Source organism: Chelonia mydas, chromosome 4, assembly GCF_015237465.2.
Source record: "Chelonia mydas isolate rCheMyd1 chromosome 4, rCheMyd1.pri.v2, whole genome shotgun sequence".
NCBI lineage: Eukaryota > Metazoa > Chordata > Testudines > Cheloniidae > Chelonia > Chelonia mydas.
Window position 1 is genome coordinate 45,136,175 of NC_057852.1, and position 16,473 is coordinate 45,152,647.

At 46.3% G+C, this 16,473-nt stretch overlaps 1 long non-coding RNA gene across 1 annotated transcript; it reads left to right on the plus strand.

The window, feature by feature from the left end:
- The first annotated feature begins 1,050 nt into the window (after positions 1 to 1,050).
- LOC122465469 lies at positions 1,051 to 15,576 on the plus strand. Its single transcript, XR_006290366.1, has 4 exons — positions 1,051 to 1,174; positions 6,225 to 6,229; positions 7,379 to 7,382; positions 15,567 to 15,576. It is a non-coding gene; the product is annotated as an uncharacterized LOC122465469 (long non-coding RNA).
- Positions 15,577 to 16,473: the final 897 nt, after the last annotated feature.

Below are 16,473 nucleotides of genomic sequence, written 5' to 3' on the forward strand. Positions count from 1 at the left end.
CACTGAAACATTCATGAAACACCATGGATTTTACTTAATACACTAGAATACATGAAATATTAAATATATTTTAATAAAATTTAATTTTAACAATAATAATTTGCACTACTAGCATACCTTTCATTAATATTAATAACCTTATCTCTATGGAAGAAATATGTCCATTTTACAGATGGACCAAAGCCCAGAGATGTTAAGTCTGATGTGCTTCTCAGATTGATGTAAATCAGGAGTAACTTGACTGAAATCAGTTTATTTTCACTGGTGTAGGAGAAGAGAATCAGGCTAGAGAGTCAGAGGCAGAACCAGGAATAACCCTAAACAGTCCTAACTGTTCCTTGTTCTGGTTACTACAGGACTCTCTCTCATGGAGATTTCATGATTAGTCAGACAGATGAGCCCAGTTTCCCTTCGTCCGTGTTATCGGTGAGGATCATGTAATAACAAAGAGACGAAGGACATGTCTACACTTAAAAGGCTACAGTGGTGCAGCTGCAATGCTTCACTTAAGACACTACCTATGTAGAAGGGAGGACTTCTCCCATCGGCGTAGATCAGAGGTGGGCAAACTACGGCCCACATCTGGCCTGTGGGACCGTCCTGCCCAGCCCCCGAGCTCCTGGACCAGGAGGCTAGCCCCTGGCCCCTCCCCGGTTGTTTCCCCTCCCCTGCAGCCTCAGCTCACTGCTCTGCCGGTGCAATGCTCTGGGCAGCGGAGCAGCACAGCTGCAGAGCCCGACTGACCCTGTGTTGCGCAGCGAGGGTGCCTGTCCTGGTGCAGCCGCGCTGCCAGCCACTGGTGCTCCAGGCAGCGCGGTAAGGAGGCAGGGAGCGGGGGGTTGGATAGAGGGTAATGGAGTTGGGGGCGGGGGTCAGGGTCAGGGGTGTCGATAGGGGTCAGGGCAGTCAGAGGGCGGGGAACAGGGTGGTTGAATGGGGGCAGAGGTCCCGGAGGAGTAGTCAGGAAGTAGAGGAGGGATTGGATGGGGTGGCGGGGGGCAGTCAGGGGCCAGAGAGTGGGGGTGGATGGGGCAGGGGACCTGGGGTGGCTGTTAGGGGGCAAGGGCCGGGCCATGCCTGGCTGTTTGGTGAGGCACAGCCTCCCCTAACCGGCCCTCCATACAAATTCAGAAACCTGATGCAGTCCTTAGACGAAAAAGTTTGCCCTCCCCTGGTGTAGATACTCCACACCTCCTTGAGAGGCAATAGCTACGCTGAGGGGAAAAGCCTTCCTATAAATACAGCGCTGTCTACACTGGGAGTTAGGTCAGTATAAGTCAGTCAGGAGTGTGGAAAAATCTACCCTCCTGAATGATGCAGTTATACCAACATAAGTTGCTAGTTTAGACCACCCTAAGATTATATGGGTCTCCTCTAAATGCACTCATATCTCTAAAAACCTCATTAATCCTAATATCCAATGCCATATAACTCAGATACGAGAATAATGTGGGCACATTAACAGATGAATATATCATTCTGTCGAGAAGACACCTGAGCAGTTGGAAGTAGTAAAGTACAATTATTTTAAAAAGAAAATGTTGGCTATCGAGAGGAAGAGAAAGAGAGAACAGAAATTCTGCTCATTACATCAGTGTTATGCTGCAATAAGAGATGTTACAAATAGCCTGGCAGAATGTTATGAAAAGCTCTAAAGGAAAAGTATGTGATCAATGTCTGAACACAGCAAAAGAGAATATTAGGGAGGAACACTAACAAAGACATAGCGTTTTGTTTAAGAACTGATATTTCAAAGTGCTATAAAATCTCCAGGCACACCCAGATTGTTCCAAGGACACCTTGACTAAAGGACTCCAGATTTGTAACACTAACCCTTCCTTGGGTCTCGCTGATTAAAAGTAAGGACCCATCAGTAGCTGAGTTGTATTTAACACTTTTGAACCTCCCAAGGCCAGGGCCGGCGCCACCTCTGGCCGCAAGTTTCCTGAAGATGTGTTCAGCTCTTGAGGATCTAATCCTCCCAGAAGAAATGTAACATTTTCATGGTGGGACGTTCTGTACCTCCGCCACTCAGGCAGTGCAGCTCCCCCTCCCACTCTTAGAGCCGTAACTAAGTACCACATGTATATATTTGTTATACCATTGCATTGGCCAGGAAGCATCGCTTTATATTGCACAGGCTACATTGTACATGGACATTGTACATAAGATCCTATTTCCTTTTGTCAAGATGTGACCACCTTATGTAAAATTGAGCAAAATGCTTAAAACAGTTCAGGCACATTATGTGAGGAAAATATACACACTGAAAATGTGTTGTGGTTAGAGAAGTATTTCCCAGGCCTGTCTCCTTCAGTCCTGCATCTCAAGCTAGAAGACACTCTAGACCGGCTGTAAGCTGTACAAAGGGAGACTGTCTCTACAATGTAAATAGGTGAAGCGGTCTAAGACATCCTTGCTTTTCTTGGGCAAGACCTCATAAGATCAGATGACATGTCCTTCAATTTTGCTCACTTTTGCTGTGTAAAAGAATGAAAGCTGGCACCTCCTAGAGTAGGAAACCTCCCAAACATTTTAGAAACTAATCAGCCACTATATTAAGTCACATGTGCTGCCTTACCCTCTGTTTATATACAAAACCAGAATACAAGCAGAATAGCTATACGGTGCTGAGAGCAGGGTGTGTGCTGGGAAGTCTCTGTGCCCCTCGGACTCTGTCGTGCCTTTCTTTGCAATGGAATGGAGGGCTGCGGGTGGAGGCACTAGACAGGTCTGTGCTGCAGTTGGTGACAACCAGTGTATGAGGGTATAGGAACCCCATTTGTCTCTACCACTGGAGCACCAGTGCAGCTATTCCACGCCAACCCAGCAGGGTAAGGGGCAAAACAGTCCACCCAAAGCCATATTTTTGAGCTTTGTTGAGAGGTGGCACCATTTGGCCCCATGTGTTCTGTGGTTCTTGCCTCATTTTCTTGCTAAGGATATTTGCATACCATAATCTTCTCCTTTCTGTGACCTCCTAACTTCCATAGCAAGTTGTTTCTAAGATCATTAGCAGTGGTGATATGTGGTAGATAAGCAGCAGTAGATGAACTGAAGATGTACTTGATTGCATTCGATAACATGCCACACAGAACTGGTGTTATATTACAGAATTGGTTGTATATTACACTAGAATACAAACAAGTAGCATCATGGTTTTTCTACATTTCCCACACTTGGATGACCTGCTGAGGGGGAAAATTGCTCTAATGAAAACACTAGAGATTAGCATAGAAAGTGTAGACACTTTACTTTGACAGAATGGGCAAGAAAAATATTGGCCCAGCCAAAGGATAGAAGCAACTTGATGTAACCTCTCTTCAAGCAGGCCATTTTAACTCTTCACTTTTACATACTGTTTTCAGAGGCTTTCTGTAAACTCCCCATCAGTAATGACTAATCTGGGAAAAGCATAGGATAGAAAAAGCAGACGTAGATCATCCAAATAGACTGTTGTTGCCAGGTCTGTTGGCATCTATAGGAAACCAAGAAAGTCAGCAAGGCCAGGGCCGGCGCCGACTCTTTTCATGAAGAAAAAAAAAAATCCCATTTTTAGACCCGCTCAGGAGATATAGTTACCTTATAACCGGACCTGGAAGAAGCACACCGACTGATTTTTGGATCTCTTTTTGATTCTTAACCGTGGAGAAAATTCATATCCCACCTGTCAAAAAACACAGAAAGCGAGATACATATTTTTCCTGTGGTGGTTTCTTTTCCCCATTGTTAGGGTCTTTTTTCTCCATGTTCATCCCTGTCTATTTATACAAGGCACCCAGTTTACTATTCCACCATTTTTGTTTTGGGGAGGATGTTTTCTCCATTCTACTAGACACTGTTATGTTTGTTGTCCTGCCACCATCATAAAAACTGATTCACAAAGCTGGAGGTTTTATAAAATGCCAAATGCTGTGGGGCTGTCCAGTCCATAAATACCTTTTAGAAAATAACAGATCTTCCAACGAGGTCTAAATAATTATCTTCTATATTTCCCTTATTCCTACTGTTCATCTAACAATTATGGCACCACAACAAAATTCATGGCTGATTTCCCACAACATTTCTCCTCCTTTTCCTCTCTCTTGGTCAGCGTCAAGCTTACCTTTTCCTTTTATGGACAACTTCATCTCCCCGTGAGACCAAAACAGTGCTAGATAACAAGTAAGGGCCATCAGCTAAACCCCTTTCATCCTAATTTCCCTTGAGGGGCTTTCCAACCTTGGGGAGCTTTTTGGCTAAAAGACGAGCTCATCTTGGCCTATATTCATCTGAACTTCTGACAACGTGGCAACCCTTCAGCACAACTCCTTTCACAAAAGAACAATTTCATACCTAGTGGGGTGATTGTTTTCAATTACCTGACTGTGTATTCATGCTGGTAATGGTCAAATGCACAGATAATTGCAGCATGGATGCAACTGACATTTGCAAAATAATAAAATGTTAAACTGTTTTCTCTGTTGAAATGTTATGACTTTCAAAAATATATACTAATTATCCAAGTCAGAATGCATCAATTCTCCCCATGTATAAACCTGTGTGGTATAAATCTGCTCCTTGAACATCTGTCAGATACTTCTTTGTATAATGTATGAGAAAATGGAAGTGCACTGATATGACACACAGAATCACAACACAGACTGACGTAAATAGACAAGACAGAGGTGCTACAGTTGTTACCTAAACACAAAATCTTACCCAAGGTAAAGAACCTCCACAGGCTATGGCAAAGGTGATTCCAAGTCACAGGAACCATGTTTTTCATGCTCATACTCACAGAGTAAAACATACTCTTCAGTCTAGATCTGTTTTCATTTCAGGTCAAGGAAAAACATCAAAGAAAGGCCTTAACCCTAAGAGGCACTAAGCACTTCCTGCAAGGTACTGAGCACCCTGAACTCCCACTGAACTAGTGGGTGCTCAGCACTTCTCAGAATTGGGCCCAAAGACTGAACAAAGAGAAATTTTCCATGACAGAGAAAACACAGTGACTGCAACGTGCTGCATCTTAAGGACAATATGGCAGCTGCATTAGGCAGGGAGAAAATCTACTTTTAAAAGTGTAGTATTTAGAAAACAGCCTTTAATTTACATTGCTACGTGTCGAAAGAATAAGTAGACATCACAGGCAAGATTCTGCCATCCCTACTCAGGCTGAGTAAAACCTCACTCTACTAACATGGATTCCAATGGGGCTTGTTTGTGGGGTACTGTACTAGTCAACATAAGGGTGGCAGAATCTGCCCCAACATGAGAACAATGGGCCAGAGCCTCAGCTCATGGAATGCAGCATGGCACCATTAGCTGGCCCAATCTCATTAGAAGAAAACAGATAACCCAGAGTAGAAGTCAGTTACAGGATTGGTGTAAGAGGGTCAGAGCCAGAGCCTGACAATAAAATTCATTAATATATATATATAGAGAGAGAGAGAGATCAACACCCAGAGATCATCCAGAGCTCTGAGATAATAATAGAGAGCCCCTGACTAAGCCAGCCCTGATTACAGAATGGGCCCCACCTGAGAGAAATTAGGTGATTCCAGGTTTAACTACTGAGTGGGCCCAGCTGAGGAAGGGCTGGAGGAAAGAGAATGCAGGGAGTCAAAAGGTGCCTGCAGGATCTTGAGTGAGCATCCAGGGAGCAGATTGGGAGACTTAGAAGGGAAGTAAAGAGGTGAGGAAGGAAATGGCGCAGGGAAAACTGCACTCTGGGTAGAGGATTTGACTTAGCTGTGCAGTACAGGGCCCTGGGCTGTAACCCAGAATTGAGGTTGGGACTGGATTCCCCTACCAGCCCCAAGGAAGTGGTGTACAAGGGTAGGTGAACCCAGTGAGGGGGCTGCAGGCTAATGTGACCATGCTGAAGAAGAGCTGTGGAGAGGGTGGAAGCTTTTGATTTCTGTTAAGAGAGTTGTGAACTTTAGTTTGGGGAGCTGACCCTGGAAGGAACGGGCTAAAGACTGTGCCCTGGCTGGAGGGATATGAGTTCTCTGAAAGAAACCACCACAGCCCCAGAGTGACTGTTGACAAGGGCTGCTCCCCCACAAGCACACTGTCATGCCATGCCTGGCCATGAGGAAGTGCAGAGTGGTGAGTAAACCCTGTTACAATGCTTTTTTCTTGCCTCACTTTAACTGCAGCATGTCTGAAATGACTACATTTCTGTAGTTATGCTTGTCCACTCTCTTTTCCTACACTTCATGGTAAGCACTGTATTTCAGCCCTAGTTTACATCCAGCTGATGATAGCACCTTTGGCAAACAGTAAATGATGGACTGTCCTTGGCCACTTTTATATTGTGTGAGTATGTGTGCTGCCAGACCCCTATCTGCAGAAGGGATTCTTTCAGCAGCAAATTAACATGAAGTGAATTCTTTTCATCCATATTGGATACAAGGTTAATGGGGGGGAGGGAATCACTCCAGGTTGCTATTGCTTTTGAATTCTTTACTTCCATATTCCATAAGTCCTTTGGAAGAAATTTCATACCAAATGAAATCAAAGATTGCTGACTTGAAACTTCTTTTTTGGATGGGATAAGTATTGTTTGTAAGTCATATAAATAATTGGCTGCTAAGATTTGAATTTACTTAGCTCCTGGCCTAGCTGAAATTTGGTTGTGGGTTGGTTGGTTTTTATTCTTCATAGATTGGGCTGCCTTGGAACAATTAAAAAAAACTCCAAACTAGAAAAGGCACATTCCTCTCTCCTGATTTCAGTGGGAAACTTTACTACTAAGACACTAAAAGTGTGTGCTGTAGCAGAATCGATCCCTTGTTGCCACATTTTCGAGAGCTCAGTTCCCATTTGGGCGCTTTAGTGAAGTGGCCAGACTTTCCAAAGTACTCCATGCCTGCAAGCTCCCACCATTCTAGCCTTTTGAAAATCTGATGCTAAATGTTTGTCAGTGCCCTAATTATGTTCTTCAAAGGCAGAAGGAATGTGGGATCTTCTATGGTCGAGTACTTCTGAGACGTTGTAGCTCAGGATAATAGAACAGACTTGATGCTACAATTCAGCGAATTAAAATGATTATAGTCCCTTGTTGAACTACGTTTCGCAGGCTTATTTCAACCTAAGATCAGAAATCTTCCTCTGCCCAGGTATAAAGGCCAAGCCCTGGAAAGTCTTGAGAGAGGGTCTTAAACAGCATAGTTTAGAGACCATCCAACCCTGTCTAAATGACTCCATTTCATTAGTCCCCATTTAGTTACTCCCTCCCAAAACTGTGTAATTTAAAGTTTCCTGTAAATGATCTGCTTTCTTAAATACTCCTTTTCACCAGCTCACTACCTGTCTGAGGTCATGACCTGCAGGGTTCAGGATTGCTTGTGTATTTGTCACTCTCAAGATGCTGGACAGCAAAAAGAAGTAGGGGGGTAGGGTGAAGCAGAACACATTCATGCAGACATCAGTTCATTTGTCTACATGCATGTGCCTATTCCATACGCGCCCAGGAACCTGTGATCGCCTGGCTCATTTGCTCACTGGCATAGCAAGCCGTGATTCCCCAAAAGGAGAAAATAAACCCAAATAAAGGATCACATTTCCCCCCCCGCCAATCTAAGTCACAAAATAGACACACTAGGTAATTGTGCAGCTGGTGCCGTGCCCCACTGCTGCAGAGTATGTACCTACCCTAGCCATGTGGAGTGCCCCAAGGGTTGGTCCTCGGGCCAGTTTTGTTCAGTATCTTCATAAATGACCTGGAGGATGGGGTGGATTGCACCCTCAGCAAGTTTGCAGATGACACTAAACTGGGAGGAGAGGTAGATACACTGGAGGGTAGGGATAGGATACAGAGGGCCCTAGACAGATTAGAGGATTGGGCCAGAAGAAATCTGATGAGGTTCAACAAGGACAAGTGCAGAGTCCTGCACTTAGGACAGAAGAATCCCATGCACCACTACAGACTATGGACCGAACGGCTAGGCAGCAGTTCTGCAGAAAAGGACCTAGAGGTTACAGTGGACGAGAAGCTGGATATGAGTCAACAGTGTGCCCTTGTTGCCAAGAAGGCCAATGGCATTTTGGGATGTATATGTAGGGGCATTGCCTGCAGATCGAGGGACATGATCGTTCCCCTCTATTCGACGTTGGTGAGGCCTCATCTGGAGTACTGTGTCCAGTTTTGGGCCCCCCATTACAAGAAGGATGTGGAAAAATTGGAGAGAGTCCAGCGAAGGGCAACAAAAATGATTAGGGGTCTGGAACACATGACTTATGAGGAGAGGCTGAGGGAACTGGGATTGTTTAGTCTGCGGAAGAGAAGAATGAGGGGGGATTTGATAGCTGCTTTCCCCTACCTGAAAGGGGGTTCCAAAGAGGATGGATCTAGACTGTTATCAGTGATAGCAGATGACAGAACAAGGAGTAATGGTCTCAAGTTGCAGTGGGGGAGGTTTAGGTTGGATATTAGGAAAAACTTTTTCACCAAGAGGGTGGTGAAACACTAGAATGCGTTACCTAGGGTGGTGGTGGAATCTCCTTCCTTAGATATTTTTAAGGTCAGGCTTGACAAAGCCCTGGCTGGGATGATTTAGTTGGGGATTAGCCCTGCTTTGAGCAGGGGGTTGGACTAGATGACCTCCTGAGGTCCCTTCCAACCCTGATATTCTATGAGTAAAACAACCATCATCGTAGTAATTTAGATAGGTGGCTAATAGCATTATTCAAAACAATAAATAAAAAAAGAATTGTTCATTGAGAGAGCCTTTAAGGAGGTCTGTTAAACATTTGGCCTGGAGAGTCAGACAAGAAAGGTAGAAATGTAAATGTTGTTCCACTCATTTGTAGCAGATTGCTTCTCTAATGTCCATATCCAGCATGTGTACAATGTGTGTCTTTATGACAGTTAAGGGACTGGGTGAATCTACTTTAAATTGCAAAATCTCTTCCCTAGTGTATTTAATTGCTTACTTTCTGAATATAACTTCATGAGTAAAGTTTTATGAATGAATGTAGTTTCATTCATAAAACCAGGTACCCCAATAACTGGCTAATGGAGTTTCACTTTCAATCCAATGGCTGCTTAAGTCACTGCTTCAACATGGTAACGTCTGCTCAGTTTGTCATTCATTATACATGTCCATCTTGTAACCCAAACTCCATTTTAAAATGCTCACTTAATTTTTGCTAAACCCTGCTGTAATCTTATTAGTTGAGTTTAGATGTGTGAATGAGGTATGTATGGATGATGGAATGAACCTCCAGCCCCAGCCTGTCTTGATGAAATAAAGTATAAACACCAAGGGCTGAAGATGCAGACAACAGCCCTGACAAAGGAAGAAGAGTCCACCCCCAAAAGAAAAGTAAAGTACAACTGAAGAAACACCAAAGCCAGGTCCCAGGCTGAAGGTCATGTCTGCAATTGACGGGTGATCAATCACACCGGACCCAGAGGCAGCATGACACAGCAAGACCGACAGATTCTGGATTCAAACTAAAGCCTACAAAAAGGATAGGTGAGATGGAAGACTTTGGAGGGTAACATTCTGCTGCCAACATGGAAGGGCATTGGTGCATGTCCAACAGACACCCAGTTTTTCCTTGTGCCTGGCTTCCTGGCCAATTAGCCGCCACAAGCTACGAACCCAAGCCATGAACTCAAGCTACATTCAGGATTGGTAACTATCTAGCAGCTTTCAGAGTAACAGCCGTGTTAGTCTGTATTCGCAAAAAGAAAAGGAGTACTTGTGGCACCTTAGAGACTAACCAATTTATTTGAGCATGAGCTTTCGTGAGCTACAGCTCACTTCATCGGATGCATACCGTGGAAACTGCAGAAGACATTATATGCACAGAGACCATGAAACAATACCTCCTCCCACCCCACTCTCCTGCTGGTAATGATCACTTTAGGTAAGCTATTACCAGCAGGAGAGTGGGGTGGGAGGAGGTATTGTTTCATGGTCTCTGTGCATATAATGTCTTCATCGGATGCATACTGTGGAAACTGCAGAAGTGAGCTGTAGCTCACGAAAGCTCATGCTCAAATAAATTGGTTAGTCTCTAAGGTGCCACAAGTACTCCTTATCTAGCAGCTGCAGAATATTTGTGTGTGTACATGCGATTGTGTATACACTAGATGATGATATAGGTGGGCTCCCAGCGCCTCCCACCCAGCGGCAGCCCAGCCAATCAGCACCTCCCCCTCTCTCTCCGCATCTCCTGATCAGCTGTTTCGTGGCGTGCAGGAGGCTGTGGAGGGGCCGGGGGAGGAGCGAGATCATGGCCGGCTCAGGGAATGGCGCGGGAAGGGGTGGAGTGGGAGCAGGGCCTGTGGCAGAGCAGTGAGAACCCCCCAGCACATTGGCAAGTTGGCGCCTGTAGCTCCAGCCCCGGAGTCGGTGCCTATACAAGGAGCCGCATATTAACTTCTGAAGAGCTGCCTGTGGCTCCGGAGCCAAAGGTTGGCCACCCCTGAGCTACACTTACTACATGGTCCCTGGAAGAGGTAAACACCTATGGGTGTACTTCTGGGAGAGAACATGCTGAAGCACATTCTGAGCTTCAAAGACTTCCCCGTTGACATCTCGGACGAGCCCCCACTTGCAATGCCGACAGGCCCTAGTTGTCAGCCGGCAGGATTGAACCTTGGACCTTTGAATCTTAGTGTACAAGCCTTGGCTGTAGCAGCTGAAAGCCACATGCCTCTTAAACCAAGGTTGTAGCAGACTCCATAATCTCAGACGGTTCAGGTGGCGGCCCTGGCTGTGCGGCCACAGTCAGCACCGGCCCTGGCCTTGTGGCCATGAAAGTCAGTATGTACAGCTTTCCTCTGGGTGTCGTCTTCGAGAAAGGACCCAGAATATCCACAGCTATATGCTGAAATGGAACCTCAATTATGGGGAGTGGCTGAAGAAGGGCCGTGACTTGGTCTTCGTCTTTCCCACCCTCTGCCACACCTCATGATACCAGACATAGGTAGAAACGTCCTTGCCGATTCCCTCCCAGTGGAATGACTTCCCCAAATGGTCTTTGGTCCTGTTCACCCCAGCATGGCCATTAGGGTGATCGTGCACTAAGCTCAAGAGCTTTTCCCTATACTTAGTTGGAACTACCAACTGTCTCTGAGGATGGCAGTCCTCCTTGTGCCCACCACAAAGGGTCTCCTTGTGTAAGAGTCCTCCTTCTACAACAAACCCAGACCTATTAGAAGAGCTGAGAGGTGGTGGGTTGCTCCGGGCCGCCGTCCAAGCTCCCTTGAGGCTCTCATCCACTTCCCGCTCTGCGTGGAACTGCTCCCTTGATGCTGGAGACATTATTTCCTTGTTGGGTTGTGGACTTGGGCTTGGTCCCCCTGGAAGCGATGCAGGTGACGGGGGTGTCTCCGTTGACTCTGAACTGCTCTCCACTGGCGCACTAGGTGGTATTTCAGGCTCGGGTTGAGCCCCTTGCACCGGGTTAGCTGCTGCTGTAGGTTCAGGCTCCGTGGTGCCCGTTGGTGCTGGCTCCCCAGACACTGGTGGGGTTGTAAGCACGGGCTCTGGTGCTGACTGCTCGGCCTGTTCCGATCCTTGGACCAGTTCTGGCTGGGTCCCAGGAACTGGATCTACAACCGCTATCATAGACTCTGGTCTGGGGTCTGATTCCACCACGTCTGGCTGGGTCCCCGGCCCTGTGGTATCTGGGGACACGGACCGGGTCCTAGTAGGAGGATCAGAAATGGAGTTAGGTGTGGAGGCCTGTTTAGCCTGGCTACGGATGACCATCCCCATGCTTTCTGTTAGCCTCACATGGTTGGCTAAGCCTTCTCCCAGCAGCATGGGAACGGGATAATCGTCATAGACTGCAAACGTCCATATTCCTGACCAGCCCTTGTACTGGACAGGCAACTTGGCTGTAGGCAAGTTAAAAGAGCTGGCCTTAAAGGGTTGCATCATCACTTGAGCCTCTGGGTCAATGAATTTGGGGTCCACCAGGGATTTATGGCCGCAGAGCTGACAGCTGTAGATAGCTGACACCTGTGCTCCAGTGTCTCTCCATGCAGTAATCTTCCTCCCACCCACACTCAGTTTCTCTTCGCTCTGGGGGTATTTGCGAGGCATGTGGGCCTGAAGGCTCTCGGTGGGACCCCGGGGTGATGAGTTGCAGTCGGCTGGTGCTCTTGGGGCAGTTGGCCTTCACGTGCCCCAGCTCATTACATTTAAAGCATCGCACAGTTGACTGTGGGCTGGGGCGAGGCGGGTGGTTGGAGAGTAGGGTGGTGGGACGAGAGGGTGTCCCTGGCTGTGTGGAGGGCTCCTCCTTGCGAGGTGGGGCTTTGAGCTGACCCCGATGGTGGGGTGTCGACGCAGGTTGCCCCTTCTGGTATCCCCACCGACTGCTACTAGCTTTCTTCTTCTCCGCCACCTCCACTCATTTGGCTCCGATCTCCCCTGCCTCGATTAGTTTTGGGCTTCCCATCTAGGATGTACCTGTGATGGCTTCCGTCACAGAAAGCCCCTTTGGGAACTGCCAACTGATGTGCCAAGCTTACCTCTGAGCTTGTTTTCCCTGGCAGCTTGGGACTTCAGTGCCCTGCCTGGTTCGAACCAGACACGCTAGTCTGCTACAAACCCAGACCCAGGTCTGAACTACGTCCCATAAATTGCAGGCTTACCTGAAAACAGCTTCAGAAGTGTTTCTGTCTCCAACACTCAGATGCCCAGTTCCCAATAGGATCCAAACCCCAAATAAATCTGTTTTACCCTGTATAAAGCTTAAAAAGTGATTTGATTAAATACAGAAAGTAGCATTTACGTGGTTCCAAGTAATAACAGACAGAACAAAGTCAGCAACCAAGCAAAATAAAATAAAATACGCAAGTCTAAGCCTAGTACAGTAGGAAAACTGAATACAGATCAAACCTCACCCTCAGATGTTTCAAGAAGCTTCTATCACAGACTGGATGCCTTCCTAGTCTGGGTACAATCCTCTCCCCTGGTCCAGCCATTGTTCCAGCTCAGGCGGTAGCTTGGGGATTCCTCATGATTGCAGCCCCCTTTGTTCTGTTCCACCCCCTAAAATAGGCTTGGCACAAGGCGGGAATCTTTTGACTCTCTGGGTCCCCACCCCTCCTTCTAAATGGAAAAGCACCAGGTTTAAGATGGATTCCAGTACCAGGTGACATGGTCACATGTCCTGTGCGACCCCAAGCCTTCATTCTTCCCAGCCTGGCTTGCAGGAAGGCCTGCAAGCAAACAGAGCCATCCACAGTCAATTGTCCTGGTTGATGGGAACCATCAAGATTCCAAACCACCATTAATGGCCCACACTTTGCACAACTCCAAATAGGCCCTCAGAGCTATCGTTCATAGTTCTAGTTTCTAGAAATCAGCTCTTGCCACCAGCTCACTAAAAAAGATGTGCACAAACCTCTTAAGACACAAATATAATCCTGTTCTTCAAAAAGGTAAATTTTACTGGGGAAAAAAAAGACATCGGAGAACTTACTCTATTGCTAGATTTCAAAAGAGCAAATAAAAGGATTAAGCACCAAGAATAACTTCCTTGAGGTCCAACTTTAAGGTTACAAGCAAAACAAAAGCACGTGGGGTTAGCACAGAGGAGTCCACAAGCCATAAAGAAACAAAAAGAGAAAAACCAAATCACATCTTCCTGGACATTTCCTGATCTACTCACATATCTGGGGTTTCAAATGAGTAGTTTCCAGGTATGATACTGATGATTTTTCATACCTGGCCCCAAGATTCTTACAGCACAGCTCAGAGGTGGGCAAACTTTTGGGCCTGAGGGCCACATCGGGGTTCCAAAAGCGTCTGAAGGGCTGAAGTAGTGTAATAAATTGCTCCCTGTTGGAATGTGCTCCTCACGGCTGAAAGTCCTGGTACTCTGAGCGGCATGGTAAGGGGGCGGGAAGCAGGAGGGGTGGATAAGGGGCAGGGTGTCCCAGGGGGAAGTCAGGGGACAGGGAGCAGGGGGCGGTTGGATAGGAGCGGGAGTCCTGGGGGACCTGTCAGGGGGCAGGGGCATGAATAGGGGTCAGGGCAGTCAGGGGACAGGAAGCAGGGGAGCTTGGAGAGGAGGTGGGGTCTCGGGGAGGCGGTTAGGGGTGGAGAGGTCCTGAGAGGGGGTGGTCATGGGACAAGGAGCAGGGGGGGTTGGATGGGTCGAGGCTTCTGAGGAGGGCAGTGGGGGGGTGAGAACTGGGAGGCAGCGGATAGGATGCAGGGGCCAGGCTCTTTGGGGAGGCACTGCCTTCCCTACGTGGGGGTAGTGTACTAAATTGCTCACCATAGGAATGCGCTACATACAATGGACTAATGACAGATGCCACTCCCGGTGCTCCGTAAGTAGCACATTCCTAAGGGAAGCAATTTAATACACTACACCCAGTGGCTCTCGCAGCCGCGCTGCTCGGCAGGAGCTCGCAGCCCTGCCATCCAGAGCGCAGGCGGCACGGCGAGCTAAGGCTGCGGGGGAGGGGCCGGGGGCTAGCCTCCCCGGCTGGGACCTCTGGCAGAGGTGCTATCCTGTCCGCCTCTCCAGTTGGGAGGACAGACAAAGGGAGAGTTTTTCCTCAAGAGTAAAAAGTTCAAGCCCGGTGCACACTCACTTCATTTTACCTCCGCAATGCAGGGAGACTCTTTAACGCTTCACAGGTAAAGCAAGTAGAGAACAGTTCCTAAGGGGGATTTTAGAGCCAACTGGCTGGCTGGGTGTCCATAAAAGGGAGCTCCCCCTCCTGCCTGCTCGATTTATCACAAGATCTTGATGAAACCGGCCATCAGGGGGCCGGCCCACCACTGGCTGCGCGGCCATCAGGGGGTCGGCCTGCCGCTGGCCTTGCGGGCAGCAAATCACCAAAAAGGGAAAAGGAAGTATTATAGACCTGCGCCCATTCAGCACCAGCCCACAGAGCATGTTTGGTACACAAGAAGGGCCTATCTTTTCCATCCTAATGATGGAACAGATTATGCACCAAGCATCTCCGGGAGAGAGTAAATACTGACAAAGGTAAAATTACCTAATACAAATTACAGACCAATCCTATATAAGGCTGACCTATAAGAATCTTTTGTTGATTATTGCAAGAAAAATCGGTAGATCAGGTAATTATCTGTAAAAAACAAATCTGATGAGTTTAAAGTGTGCCATTATGGTTTTCATGTTTGTGTCTCAGTGATTTCTGTATAAAATGTGTTCATTTTGCAAATAAGATATGGATATACATAGTTACACAAAATAACTTCAATAATATCACCACAATTCCAGTATAATCTATATTGGAAAATGGCAACAGAATACAGGAAATTTATAGGAATCTGTTCCTCCTATTGTACTTACTGATTGATCTATTAAGACTGATAGACCAGATCCTCAGCTTTTGTAAATTGATGTAGCTCCATTAACTTCAATGAGTTATGTTGATTTATGCCAGCATCTAGCTTTCCATTATTTGTTTCTGAAGCCACCTGAAAATAATAAAAAAAAAAAAAAAAAAAAAAAAAAAAGATTTTAGTAAAATTTTAACAATGGACAACATAAAACATGTTTTGTTTAAAATGCCCCCATATGAAAGAAACCGTACAAGGTCTGGCATGAATATTAGTGCTCAGACCCCCTCACAGGGTGAATTCAAATGTATTGGACATCGTAAAATCTAGAGCACACATCCAGTTGAAATACCCTTTTCACCTTAGCCATTCAGAAAGCCCCTTCATATCCTGCCACCAGCTTTGTTGTCATAATTCACTGTTCTTCTCCAGCCCAAACAACAGTTAATGTTTGGTTTATAATTAGGCTTAGAAGGAGTGAATTTTATCAGTAAATGTTGATTTCACCATAGGGAGGCACAAGGTGGATGAGGTAATATCTTTTATTGATCCAACTTCTGTTAGTGAGAGAGACAAGCTTTTGATAGGTTTCAGAGTAGCAGCCGTGTTAGTCTGTATTCGCAAAAAGAAAAGAAGTACTTGTGGCACCTTAGAGACTAACACTAGAGCTCTTCTTCATGTCTGGGAAAGGTACTCCCAGCATCACAGCTAAATACAAGGTGGAACAGATTGTTTAGCATAAATAATTAGCACATATTCTAAGGGACCATAAAAGGTAGAGTGGCCTGTTAACAACTCTGCAGTCATAGGACAAAAAGAGGGGGTTAGTGGGTTACAGATTGTTGTAATAAGCCATAAACCCAGTGCCTCTGTTCAGTCCATTATTTTAGTGTCTAGCAAAGCTATGAATTTAACCTCCCATTCCCAAACTCATCTTTTGAAGGTGTTGTATAGGTTTTCTTTGAGGATGAGGACTGATAGGTCAGACAGAGTGATCGCTTTGTGAAAAAAGTGTTCATCCACAGGTGATAGGGTGTTTTTGTCTTTTATCATTTTCCTGTGTAAGTTCATTCGAGAGCATAGTGATTATCTGGTTTCACCCACATAGTTATTAGGGCATTTAGTACACTGGATGAGGTACACTTTATGTTGTGCTAGGCATGTTTAGGATCCATGGATCTTGAAAGGT